Genomic DNA, 12,500 nt, shown 5'->3' on the forward strand with positions numbered 1-12,500 from the left:
TGTACTTCGTTCGGTGCATGCTGCAGCACAACACAACACAACTGTACAACTGTACAACTGTACAACTGGCTTACAACTGTACAACTGTACAACGCTGTACAACTGTGGCAGCACAGCACAGCACAGCACAGCACAGCACAGCACAGCCTGGCTGGCTGGCCTGGCCTGGCCTGGCCTGGCCTGGCCTGGCCAGCTGTACAGCACAACCTGGCCTGCACAGCACAACTGGCCTGGCACAGCACAGCACAGCACAGCACAACTGGCCTGGCCTGGCACTGGCCTGGCACAGCACAGCACAGCACAGCACAGCACACAACACAACACAGCACAGCACAGCACAGCACAGCACAGCATGGCCCTGGCCTGGCACAGCACAGCACAACCTGGCACAGCACCTGGCCTGGCCTGGCCTGGCACAGCACAGCACAGGCCAGGCCAGGCCTGGCCTGGCCTGGCCTGGCACAACTGGCCAGCACAGCACTGGCCTGCACTGGCCTGGCCTGGCCAGGCCTGCACAGGCTGGCCTGGCCCTGGCAGGCCTGGCACTGCACAGGCACTGGCCTGGCCTGGCACAGGCAGCACTGGCCTGGCACAGGCAGGCACTGGCACTGGCCTGGCCTGGCCTGGCCTGGCCTGGCCAGGCACTGGCCTGGCCTGGCCTGGCCTGGCACTGGCCTGGCCTGGCCTGGCCTGGCCTGGCCTGGCCTGGCCTGCACAGCTGGCCTGGCTGGCACAGCACAGGCAGGCACAGCTGGCACAGGCACAGGCACAGGCAGGCAACTGGCCTGGCAACTGGCACAGGCCTGGCAGGCACAGCACAGCACAGGCCTGGCCCTGGCAACACTGGCTGGCCTGGCCAGGCCAGGCCTGCACAACCTGGCCTGGCCTGGCCTGACACAGCTGGCCTGGCCTGGCCTGGCCTGGCCTGGCCTGGCCTGGCCTGGCCTGGCCTGGCCTGGCCTGGCCTGGCACTGGCCTGGCCTGGCCTGGCCTGGCCTGGCCAGGCCTGGCCTGGCCTGGCCTGGCCTGGCCTGGCCTGGCACAGCCAGCCTGGCCTGGCAGCCAGCACAGCACAGGCCTGGCCTGGCCTGGCCTGGCACTGGCACAGCACAGCTGGCACAGGCACAGCACAGCACAGCCTGGCCTGGCCTAGCCCTGGCCTGGCCTGGCACTGGCCTGCCTGGCCCTGGCCTGGCCTGGCCTGGCACTGGCACAGCACAGCACAGCACTGCCTGGCCTGGCTGGCACAGCACTGCCTGGCCTGGCCAGGCACTGGCCTGCACAGCACAGCACAGGCACAGCACAGGCACAGCACAGCACAGCACACAGCACAGCCTGGCCTGGCCTGCACAGCACTGCCTGGCCTGGCCTGGCCTGGCACTGGCACAGCACAGCACAGCCTGGCAGCCTGGCCTGCACAGCACAGCACAGCACAGCACAGCACAGCACAACACCCTGGCACTGGCCTGGCAGGCCTGGCAGCACAGCACAGCACTGCACAGCACTGGCACCTGCACAGCACAGCACAGCACAGCACAGCACAGCACACAGCACTGGCCTGGCACAACCTGGCACTGGCCTGGCACAGCACTGGCCTGGCACTGGCACTGCACAGCACAGCACAGCACAGCACAGCACAGCACAGGCACAGCACAGCACAGCACAGCACAGCACAGGCACTGCACAGCACAGCACAGCACAGCACAGCACAGCACAGCACAGCACAGCTGGCCTGGCCAGGCCTGCACAGCACAGCACTGCACAGCACAGCACTGCACAGCACTGGCACAGCACCCTGGCACTGCACAGGCACAGGCACAGCACTGGCACAGCACACAGCACAGCACAGCACAGCACAGCACAGCACTGGCACAGCACAGCACAGGCACAGCACAGCACAGCACTGGCACAGCACAGCACAGCACAGCTGGCAACCACAGCACAGCACTGGCCTGGCACAGCACAGCACAACTGGCCAGCACAGCCTGGCACAGGCCAGGCACAGCACAGCACTGGCACTGGCCTGGCCACAACCTGGCACAGCACAGCACAGCACAGCACAGCACAGCACAGCACAGCACAGCACAGCACTACAGGCCTGCACAGCACAGCACAGCACAGCACAGCACAGCACAGCACAGCAACTGGCAGCACAGCACAGCACAACAGCACAACCTGGCCAGCAAGCACAGCACAGCACAGCACTGGCACAGCACAGGCCAGGCCTGGCACAGCCTGCACAGCACAGCACAGCACAGCACAGCACAGGCACTGGCCTGGCCTGGCCTGGCCTGGCACAGCACAGCACAGCACAGCACAGCACAGGCCAGCACAGGCCTGCCTGGCCTGGCCTGGCCTGGCACAGGCACAGGCCTGGCCCTGGCCTGGCCTGGCCTGGCCTGGCCTGGCCTGGCCCTGGCCTGGCCAGCACAGCACAGGCCTGGCCTGGCCTGGCCTGGCCTGGCCTGGCCTGGCCTGGCACAGCCTGGCCTGGCCTGGCCTGGCCTGGCCTGGCCTGGCCTGGCCTGGCCAGCACAACTGGCCTGGCCTGGCCCTGGCCTGGCCTGGCCTGGCCTGGCCTGGCCTGGCCTGGCCTGGCCTGGCCTGGCCTGGCCAGGCACAGCACTGGCACTGGCACTGGCCAGCACAGCACAGGCCTGGCCTGGCAGCACAGCACAGGCCTGGCCTGGCCTGGCCTGGCCTGGCACAGCCTGGCACAGCACAGCACAGCACAGCACAGCACAGCACAGCACAGCACAGGCACTGGCCTGGCCTGCACAGCTGGCCTGGCCTGGCCTGGCCTGGCCTGCACAGGCCTGCCTGGCACAGCACAGCACAGCACTGGCCTGGCCTGGCCTGGCCTGGCCAGCACAGGCCTGGCCTGGCCTGGCCTGGCCTGGCCTGGCCTGGCCTGGCCTGGCCTGGCACTGGCCTGGCCTGGCCTGGCCTGGCCTGGCCTGGCCTGGCCTGGCCTGGCACAGGCCTGGCCTGGCCTGGCCTGGCCTGGCCTGGCCTGGCCTGGCCTGGCCAGGCACTGCACTGGCCTGGCCTGGCCTGGCCTGGCCTGGCCTGGCCTGGCCTGGCCTGGCCTGGCCTGGCCTGGCACTGGCCTGGCCTGGCCCTGGCCTGGCCTGGCCTGGCCTGGCCTGGCCTGGCCCTGGCACTGGCCTGGCCTGGCCTGGCCTGGCCTGGCCTGGCCTGGCCTGGCCTGGCCTGGCTGGCCTGGCCTGGCCTGGCCTGGCCTGGCCTGGCCCCTGGCCTGGCCTGGCCTGGCCTGGCCTGGCCTGGCCTGGCCAGGCCTGGCCTGGCCTGGCCTGGCCTGGCCTGGCCTGGCCTGGCCTGGCCTGGCCTGGCCTGGCCTGGCCTGGCCTGGCCTGGCACAGGCCTGGCCTGGCCTGGCCTGGCCTGGCCTGGCCTGGCCTGGCCTGGCCTGGCCTGGCACAGCACAGCCTGGCCTGGCCTGGCCTGGCCTGGCCTGGCCTGGCCTGGCCTGGCCTGGCCTGGCCTGGCCTGGCCTGGCCTGGCCTGGCCTGGCCTGGCCTGGCCTGGCTGGCCTGGCCTGGCCTGGCCTGGCCTGGCCTGGCCCTGCCTGGCCTGGCCTGGCCTGGCCTGGCCTGGCCTGGCCTGGCAGCCTGGCCTGGCCAGGCCTGGCCTGGCCTGGCCTGGCCTGGCCTGGCCTGGCCTGGCCTGGCCTGGCCTGGCCTGGCCTGGCCTGGCCTGGCCTGGCCTGGCCTGGCCTGGCCTGGCCGGCCTGGCCTGGCCTGGCCTGGCCTGGCCTGGCCTGGCCTGGCCTGGCCTGGCCTGGCCTGGCCTGGCCTGGCCTGGCCTGGCCTGGCACAGGCACAGGCCTGGCCTGGCCTGGCCAGGCCTGGCCTGGCCTGGCCTGGCCTGGCCTGGCCTGGCCTGGCCTGGCCTGGCCTGGCCTGGCCTGGCCTGGCCTGGCCTGGCCTGGCCTGGCCTGGCCTGGCCTGGCCTGGCCTGCACAGCACAGGCCTGGCCTGGCCTGGCCTGGCCTGGCCTGGCCTGGCCTGGCCTGGCACAGGCCAGGCCTGGCCTGGCCTGGCCTGGCCTGGCCTGGCCTGGCCAGGCCTGGCACAGCACTGGCCTGGCCTGGCCTGGCAGCCTGGCCTGGCCTGGCCTGGCCTGGCCTGGCCTGGCCTGGCCTGGCACTGCCTGGCCTGGCCTGGCCTGGCCTGGCTGGCCTGGCCTGGCCTGGCCTGGCCTGGCCTGGCCTGGCACTGGCCTGGCCTGGCCTGGCCTGGCCTGGCCTGGCCTGGCCTGGCCTGGCCTGGCCTGGCCTGGCCTGGCCTGGCCTGGCCTGGCCTGGCCTGGCCTGGCCTGGCCTGGCCTGGCCTGGCCTGGCCTGGCCTGGCCTGGCCTGGCCTGGCCTGGCCTGGCCTGGCCTGGCCTGGCCTGGCCTGGCCTGGCCTGGCCCTGGCCTGGCCTGGCCTGGCCTGGCCTGGCCTGGCCCTGGCCTGGCCTGGCCTGGCCTGGCCTGGCCTGGCCTGGCCTGGCCCTGGCCTGGCCTGGCCTGGCCTGGCCTGGCCTGGCCTGGCCTGGCCTGGCCTGGCCTGGCCTGGCCTGGCCTGGCCTGGCCTGGCACTGGCCTGGCCTGGCCCTGGCCTGGCCCTGGCCTGGCCTGGCCTGGCCTGGCCTGGCCTGGCCTGGCCTGGCCTGGCCTGGCCTGGCCTGGCCTGGCCTGGCCTGGCCTGGCCTGGCCTGGCCTGGCCTGGCCTGGCCTGGCCTGGCCTGGCCTGGCCTGGCCTGGCCTGGCCTGGCCTGGCCTGGCCTGGCCTGGCCTGGCCTGGCCTGGCCCTGGCCTGGCCCTGGCCTGGCCTGGCCTGGCCTGGCCTGGCCTGGCCTGGCCTGGCCTGGCCTGGCCTGGCCTGGCCTGGCCTGGCCTGGCCTGGCCTGGCCTGGCCTGGCCTGGCCTGGCCTGGCCTGGCCTGGCCTGGCCTGGCCTGGCCTGGCCTGGCCTGGCCTGGCCTGGCCTGGCCTGGCCTGGCCTGGCCTGGCCTGGCCTGGCCTGGCCTGGCCTGGCCTGGCCTGGCCTGGCCTGGCCTGGCCTGGCCTGGCCTGGCCTGGCCTGGCCTGGCCTGGCCTGGCCTGGCCTGGCCTGGCCTGGCCTGGCCTGGCCTGGCCTGGCCTGGCCTGGCCTGGCCTGGCCTGGCCTGGCCTGGCCTGGCCTGGCCTGGCCTGGCCTGGCCTGGCCTGGCCTGGCCTGGCCTGGCCTGGCCTGGCCTGGCCTGGCCTGGCCTGGCCTGGCCTGGCCTGGCCTGGCCTGGCTGGCCTGGCCTGGCCTGGCCTGGCCTGGCCTGGCCTGGCCTGGCCTGGCCTGGCCTGGCCTGGCCTGGCCTGGCCTGGCCTGGCCTGGCCTGGCCTGGCCTGGCCTGGCCTGGCCTGGCCTGGCCTGGCCTGGCCTGGCCTGGCCTGGCCTGGCCTGGCCTGGCCTGGCCTGGCCTGGCCTGGCCTGGCCTGGCCTGGCCTGGCCTGGCCTGGCCTGGCCTGGCCTGGCCTGGCCTGGCCTGGCCTGGCCTGGCCTGGCCTGGCCTGGCCTGGCCTGGCCTGGCCTGGCCTGGCCTGGCCTGGCCTGGCCTGGCCTGGCCTGGCCTGGCCTGGCCTGGCCTGGCCTGGCCTGGCCTGGCCTGGCCTGGCCTGGCCTGGCCTGGCCTGGCCTGGCCTGGCCTGGCCTGGCCTGGCCTGGCCTGGCCTGGCACAACACAGCCTGGCCTGGCCTGCACAGCACTGGCCTGGCCTGGCCTGGCCTGGCCTGGCCAGGCCAGGCCTGGCAACCTGGCCTGGCCTGGCCTGGCCTGGCCTGGCCTGGCCTGGCCTGGCCTGGCCTGGCCTGGCCTGGCCTGGCCTGGCCTGGCCTGGCCTGGCCTGGCCTGGCAGGCACAGGCACAGGCACAGGCCTGGCACAGCACAGGCAGGCCTGGCCTGGCCTGGCAGGCCTGGCCTGGCCTGGCCTGGCCTGGCCTGGCCTGGCCTGGCCTGGCCAGGCCTGGCCTGGCCTGGCCTGGCCTGGCACTGGCCTGGCCTGGCCTGGCCTGGCCTGGCCTGGCCTGGCCTGGCCTGGCCTGGCCTGGCCTGGCCTGGCCTGGCCTGGCCTGGCCTGGCCTGGCTGGCCTGGCTGGCTGGCCTGGCACTGCACAGCACTGGCACAGCACAGGCCTGGCCTGGCCTGGCCTGGCCTGGCCGGCACAGCACAGCACAGCACAGCACAGCACAGCCAGCACAGCACAGCACAGCACAACACTGGCACAGCACTGGCCTGCACAGCCTGGCACAGGCACAACACAGCACAGCACAGCACTGCACAGCACAGCACAGCACTGGCACAGCACTGCACAGCACAGCACAGCACAGCACTGGCCTGGCCTGCACTGGCACTGGCCTGGCCAACACAGGCCTGGCCAGCACAGGCACTGGCCTGGCACAGGCACTGGCACAGCACAGCACAGCACTGCACAGCACCTGGCCAGCACAGCACAGCACAGCACAGGCACAGGCCTGGCCTGGCCTGGCCAGCCTGCACAGGCCCTGGCCTGGCACTGGCCTGGCCCTGGCCTGGCCCTGGCCAGCACAGGCACAGCACAAGGCCTGGCCTGGCCTGGCCTGGCTGGCACAGCCTGGCCCAGGCCTGGCCTGGCCTGGCCACAGCACAGCCTGGCCTGGCCAGCACTGGCACAGCACAGGCCTGGCCTGGCCTGGCCTGGCCTGGCCTGGCCTGGCCTGGCCTGGCCACAGGCCAGCACAGGCCTGGCACAGGCCTGGCCTGGCCAGCCTGGCCTGGCCAGCCTGGCCCTGGCACTGGCACAGGCCTGGCCTGGCCTGGCCTGGCCTGGCCTGGCCTGGCCTGGCCTGGCCTGGCCTGGCCTGGCCTGGCCTGGCCTGGCCTGGCCTGGCCTGGCCTGGCCCTGGCCTGGCCTGGCCTGGCCTGGCCTGGCCTGGCCTGGCCTGGCCTGGCCTGGCCTGGCCTGGCCTGGCCTGGCCTGGCCTGGCCTGGCCTGGCCTGGCCTGGCCTGGCCTGGCCTGGCCTGGCCCTGGCCTGGCCTGGCCTGGCCTGGCCTGGCCTGGCCTGGCCTGGCCTGGCCTGGCCTGGCCTGGCCTGGCCTGGCCTGGCCTGGCCTGGCCTGGCCTGGCCTGGCCTGGCCTGGCCCTGGCCTGGCCTGGCCTGGCCTGGCCTGGCCTGGCCCTGGCCTGGCCTGGCCTGGCCTGGCCTGGCCTGGCCAGGCACAGGCCTGGCCTGGCCTGGCCTGGCCTGGCCTGGCCTGGCCTGGCCTGGCCTGGCCTGGCCTGGCCTGGCCTGGCCTGGCCTGGCCTGGCCTGGCCTGGCCTGGCCTGGCCTGGCCTGGCCTGGCCTGGCCTGGCCTGGCAGGCCTGGCCTGGCCTGGCCTGGCCTGGCCTGGCCTGGCCTGGCACTGGCCTGGCCTGGCCTGGCCTGGCCTGGCCTGGCCTGGCCTGGCCTGGCCTGGCCCTGGCACTGGCCTGCACAGGCCTGGCCTGGCCTGGCCTGGCCTGGCCTGGCACAGCACAGGCCTGGCCAGGCCTGGCCTGGCCTGGCCAGGCCTGGCAGGCCTGGCACTGGCCTGGCCTGGCCTGGCCTGGCCTGGCCTGGCCTGGCCTGGCCTGGCCTGGCCTGGCCTGGCCTGGCCTGGCCTGGCCTGGCCTGGCCTGGCCTGGCCTGGCCTGGCCTGGCCTGGCCTGGCCTGGCCTGGCCTGGCCTGGCCTGGCCTGGCCTGGCCTGGCCTGGCCTGGCCTGGCCTGGCCTGGCCTGGCCTGGCCTGGCCTGGCCTGGCCTGGCCTGGCCTGGCCTGGCCTGGCCTGGCCTGGCCTGGCCTGGCCTGGCCTGGCCTGGCCTGGCCTGGCCTGGCCTGGCCTGGCCTGGCCTGGCCTGGCCTGGCCTGGCCTGGCCTGGCCTGGCCTGGCCTGGCCCTGGCCCTGGCCTGGCCTGGCCTGGCCTGGCACTGGCCTGGCCTGGCCTGGCCTGGCCTGGCCTGGCCTGGCCTGGCCTGGCCTGGCCTGGCCTGGCCAGCCTGGCCTGGCCTGGCCTGGCCTGGCCTGGCCTGGCCTGGCCTGGCCTGGCCTGGCCTGGCCTGGCCTGGCCTGGCCTGGCCTGGCCTGGCCTGGCCTGGCCTGGCCTGGCCCTGGCCTGGCCTGGCCTGGCCTGGCCTGGCCTGGCCTGGCCTGGCCTGGCCTGGCACTGGCCTGGCCTGGCCTGGCACCTGGCACTGGCCTGGCCTGGCCTGGCCTGGCCTGGCCTGGCACCTGGCCTGGCCTGGCCTGGCCTGGCCTGGCCTGGCCTGGCACAGCACTGGCCTGGCACTGGCCTGGCCTGGCCTGGCCTGGCCTGGCACAGGCCTGGCCTGGCCTGGCCTGGCCTGGCCTGGCCTGGCCTGGCCTGGCCTGGCCTGGCCTGGCCTGGCCTGGCCTGGCCTGGCCTGGCCTGGCCTGGCCTGGCCTGGCCTGGCCTGGCCTGGCCTGGCCTGGCCTGGCCTGGCCTGGCCTGGCCTGGCCTGGCCTGGCCTGGCCTGGCCTGGCCTGGCCTGGCCTGGCCTGGCCTGGCCTGGCCTGGCCTGGCCCTGGCCTGGCCTGGCCTGGCCTGGCCTGGCCTGGCCTGGCCTGGCCTGGCCTGGCCTGGCCCTGGCCTGGCCTGGCCACAGCACAGGCCTGGCCAGGCCTGGCCTGGCCTGGCCTGGCCTGGCCTGGCCTGGCCTGGCCTGGCCTGGCCTGGCCTGGCCTGGCCTGGCCTGGCCTGGCCTGGCCTGGCCTGGCCTGGCCTGGCCTGGCCTGGCCTGGCCTGGCCTGGCCTGGCCTGGCCTGGCCTGGCCTGGCCTGGCACTGGCCTGGCCTGGCCTGGCCTGGCCTGGCCTGGCCTGGCCTGGCCTGGCCTGGCCTGGCCTGGCCTGGCCTGGCCTGGCCTGGCCTGGCCTGGCCTGGCCTGGCCTGGCCTGGCCTGGCCTGGCCTGGCCTGGCCTGGCCTGGCCTGGCCTGGCTGGCCTGGCCTGGCCTGGCCTGGCCTGGCCCTGGCCTGGCCTGGCCTGCCTGGCCTGCCTGGCCTGGCCTGGCCTGGCCTGCACTGGCCTGGCCTGGCCTGGCCTGGCACAGCACTGGCCTGGCCTGGCCTGGCCTGGCCTGGCCTGGCCTGGCCAGGCACTGCACAGCACTGGCCTGGCACAGCCTGGCCTGGCCTGGCACTGGCCTGGCCTGGCCTGGCCTGGCCAGCACAGCCTGGCCTGGCACAGCACAGCACAGCACAGCCTGGCCTGGCCTGGCCTGGCCTGGCCTGGCCTGGCCTGGCCTGGCCTGGCCTGGCACAGCACAGCCTGGCCTGGCCTGCACAGCACAGCACAGCACAGGCACAGCACAGCACTGGCCAGCACAGCACTGGCCTGGCCTGGCCTGGCCTGGCCTGGCCTGGCCTGGCCTGGCCTGGCCTGGCCTGGCCTGGCCTGGCCTGGCCTGGCCTGGCCTGGCCTGGCCTGGCCTGGCCTGGCCTGGCCTGGCCTGGCCTGGCCTGGCCTGGCCAGGCCTGGCCTGGCCCTGGCCTGGCCTGGCCTGGCCTGGCCTGGCCTGGCCTGGCCTGGCCTGGCCTGGCACAGGCCTGGCCTGGCCTGGCCAGGCCTGGCCTGGCCTGGCCTGGCCTGGCCTGGCACTGGCCTGGCCTGGCCTGGCCTGGCCTGGCCTGGCCTGGCCTGGCCTGGCCTGGCCTGGCCTGGCCTGGCCTGGCACTGGCCTGGCCTGGCCTGGCCTGGCCTGGCCTGGCACTGGCACTGGCCTGGCCTGGCCTGGCCTGGCCTGGCCTGGCCTGGCCTGGCCTGGCCTGGCCTGGCCTGGCCTGGCCTGGCCTGGCCTGGCCTGGCCTGGCCTGGCCTGGCCTGGCCTGGCCTGGCCTGGCCTGGCCTGGCCTGGCCTGGCCTGGCCTGGCCTGGCCTGGCCTGGCCTGGCCTGGCCTGGCCTGGCCTGGCCTGGCCTGGCCTGGCCTGGCCTGGCCTGGCCTGGCCTGGCCTGGCCTGGCCTGGCACTGGCCTGGCCTGGCCTGGCCTGGCCTGGCCTGGCCTGGCCTGGCCTGGCCTGGCCTGGCCTGGCCTGGCCTGGCCTGGCCTGGCCTGGCCTGGCCTGGCCTGGCCTGGCCTGGCCTGGCCTGGCCTGGCCTGGCCTGGCCTGGCCTGGCCTGGCCTGGCCTGGCCTGGCCTGGCCTGGCCTGGCACTGGCACTGGCCTGGCCTGGCCTGGCCTGGCCTGGCCTGGCCTGGCCTGGCCTGGCCTGGCCTGGCCTGGCCTGGCCTGGCCTGGCCTGGCACTGGCCTGGCCTGGCCTGGCCTGGCCTGGCCTGGCCTGGCACTGGCCTGGCCAGGCCTGGCACTGGCCTGGCCTGGCCTGGCCTGGCCTGGCCTGGCCTGGCCTGGCCTGGCCTGGCCTGGCCTGGCCTGGCCTGGCCTGGCCTGGCCTGGCCTGGCACAGGCCTGGCCTGGCCTGGCCTGGCCTGGCCTGGCCTGGCCTGGCCTGGCCTGGCCTGGCCAGGCACAGGCACTGGCACTGGCCTGGCCTGGCCTGGCCTGGCCTGGCCTGGCCTGGCCTGGCCTGGCCTGGCCTGGCCTGGCCTGGCCTGGCCTGGCCTGGCCTGGCCTGGCCTGGCCTGGCCTGGCCTGGCCTGGCCTGGCACAGGCCTGGCCTGGCCTGGCCTGGCCTGGCCTGGCCTGGCCTGGCCTGGCCTGGCCTGGCCTGGCCTGGCCTGGCCTGGCCTGGCCTGGCCTGGCCTGGCCTGGCCTGGCCTGGCCTGGCCTGGCCTGGCCTGGCCTGGCCTGGCCTGGCCTGGCCTGGCCTGGCCTGGCCTGGCCTGGCCTGGCCTGGCCTGGCCTGGCCTGGCCTGGCCTGGCCTGGCCTGGCCTGGCCTGGCCTGGCCCTGGCCTGGCCTGGCCTGGCCTGGCCTGGCCTGGCCTGGCCTGGCCTGGCCTGGCCTGGCCTGGCCTGGCCTGGCCTGGCCTGGCCTGGCCTGGCCTGGCCTGGCCTGGCCTGGCCTGGCCTGGCCTGGCCTGGCCTGGCCTGGCCTGGCCTGGCCTGGCCTGGCCTGGCCTGGCCTGGCCTGGCCTGGCCTGGCCTGGCCTGGCCTGGCCTGGCCTGGCCTGGCCTGGCCTGGCCTGGCCTGGCCTGGCCTGGCCTGGCCTGGCCTGGCCTGGCCTGGCCTGGCCTGGCCTGGCCTGGCCTGGCCTGGCCTGGCCTGGCCTGGCCTGGCCTGGCCTGGCCTGGCCTGGCCTGGCCTGGCCTGGCCTGGCCTGGCCTGGCCTGGCCTGGCCTGGCCTGGCCTGGCCTGGCCTGGCCTGGCCTGGCCTGGCCTGGCCTGGCCTGGCCTGGCCTGGCCTGGCCTGGCCTGGCCTGGCCTGGCCTGGCCTGGCCTGGCCTGGCCTGGCCTGGCCTGGCCTGGCCTGGCCTGGCCTGGCCTGGCCTGGCTGGCCTGGCCTGGCCTGGCCTGGCCTGGCCTGGCCTGGCCTGGCCTGGCCTGGCCTGGCCTGGCCTGGCCTGGCCTGGCCTGGCCTGGCCTGGCCTGGCCTGGCCTGGCCTGGCCTGGCTGGCCTGGCCTGGCCTGGCCTGGCCTGGCCTGGCCTGGCCTGGCCTGGCCTGGCCTGGCCTGGCCTGGCCTGGCCTGGCCTGGCCTGGCCTGGCCTGGCCTGGCCTGGCCTGGCCTGGCCTGGCCTGGCCTGGCCTGGCCTGGCCTGGCCTGGCCTGGCCTGGCCTGGCCTGGCCTGGCCTGGCCTGGCCTGGCCTGGCCTGGCCTGGCCTGGCCTGGCCTGGCCTGGCCTGGCCTGGCCTGGCCTGGCCTGGCCTGGCCTGGCCTGGCCTGGCCTGGCCTGGCCTGCCTGGCCTGGCCTGGCCCTGGCCTGGCCTGGCCTGGCCTGGCCTGGCCTGGCCTGGCCTGGCCTGGCCTGGCCTGGCCTGGCCTGGCCTGGCCTGGCCTGGCCTGGCCTGGCCTGGCTGGCCTGGCACTGGCCTGGCCTGGCACTGCACAGCCTGGCCTGGCCTGGCCTGGCCTGGCCTGGCCTGGCCTGGCCTGGCCTGGCCTGGCCTGGCCTGGCCTGGCCTGGCCTGGCCTGGCCTGGCCTGGCCTGGCCTGGCCTGGCCTGGCCTGGCCTGGCCTGGCCTGGCCTGGCCTGGCCTGGCCTGGCCTGGCCTGGCCTGGCCTGGCCTGGCCTGGCCTGGCCTGGCCAACCTGGCCTGGCCTGGCCTGGCCTGGCCTGGCCTGGCACTGCACAGGCCTGGCCTGGCCTGGCCTGCACAGGCCTGGCCTGGCCTGGCCTGGCCTGGCACAGGCCTGGCCTGGCCTGGCTGGCCTGGCCTGGCCTGGCCTGGCCTGGCCTGGCCTGGCCTGGCCTGGCCTGGCCTGGCCTGGCCTGGCCTGGCCTGGCTGGCCTGGCCTGGCCTGGCCTGGCCTGGCCTGGCCCTGGCCTGGCTGGCACTGGCCTGGCCTGCCAGGCCTGGCACTGGCCTGGCCTGGCCTGG

This window comes from Oncorhynchus masou, chromosome 21, assembly GCF_036934945.1.
Source record: "Oncorhynchus masou masou isolate Uvic2021 chromosome 21, UVic_Omas_1.1, whole genome shotgun sequence".
Taxonomy (NCBI): Eukaryota; Metazoa; Chordata; class Actinopteri; order Salmoniformes; family Salmonidae; genus Oncorhynchus; species Oncorhynchus masou.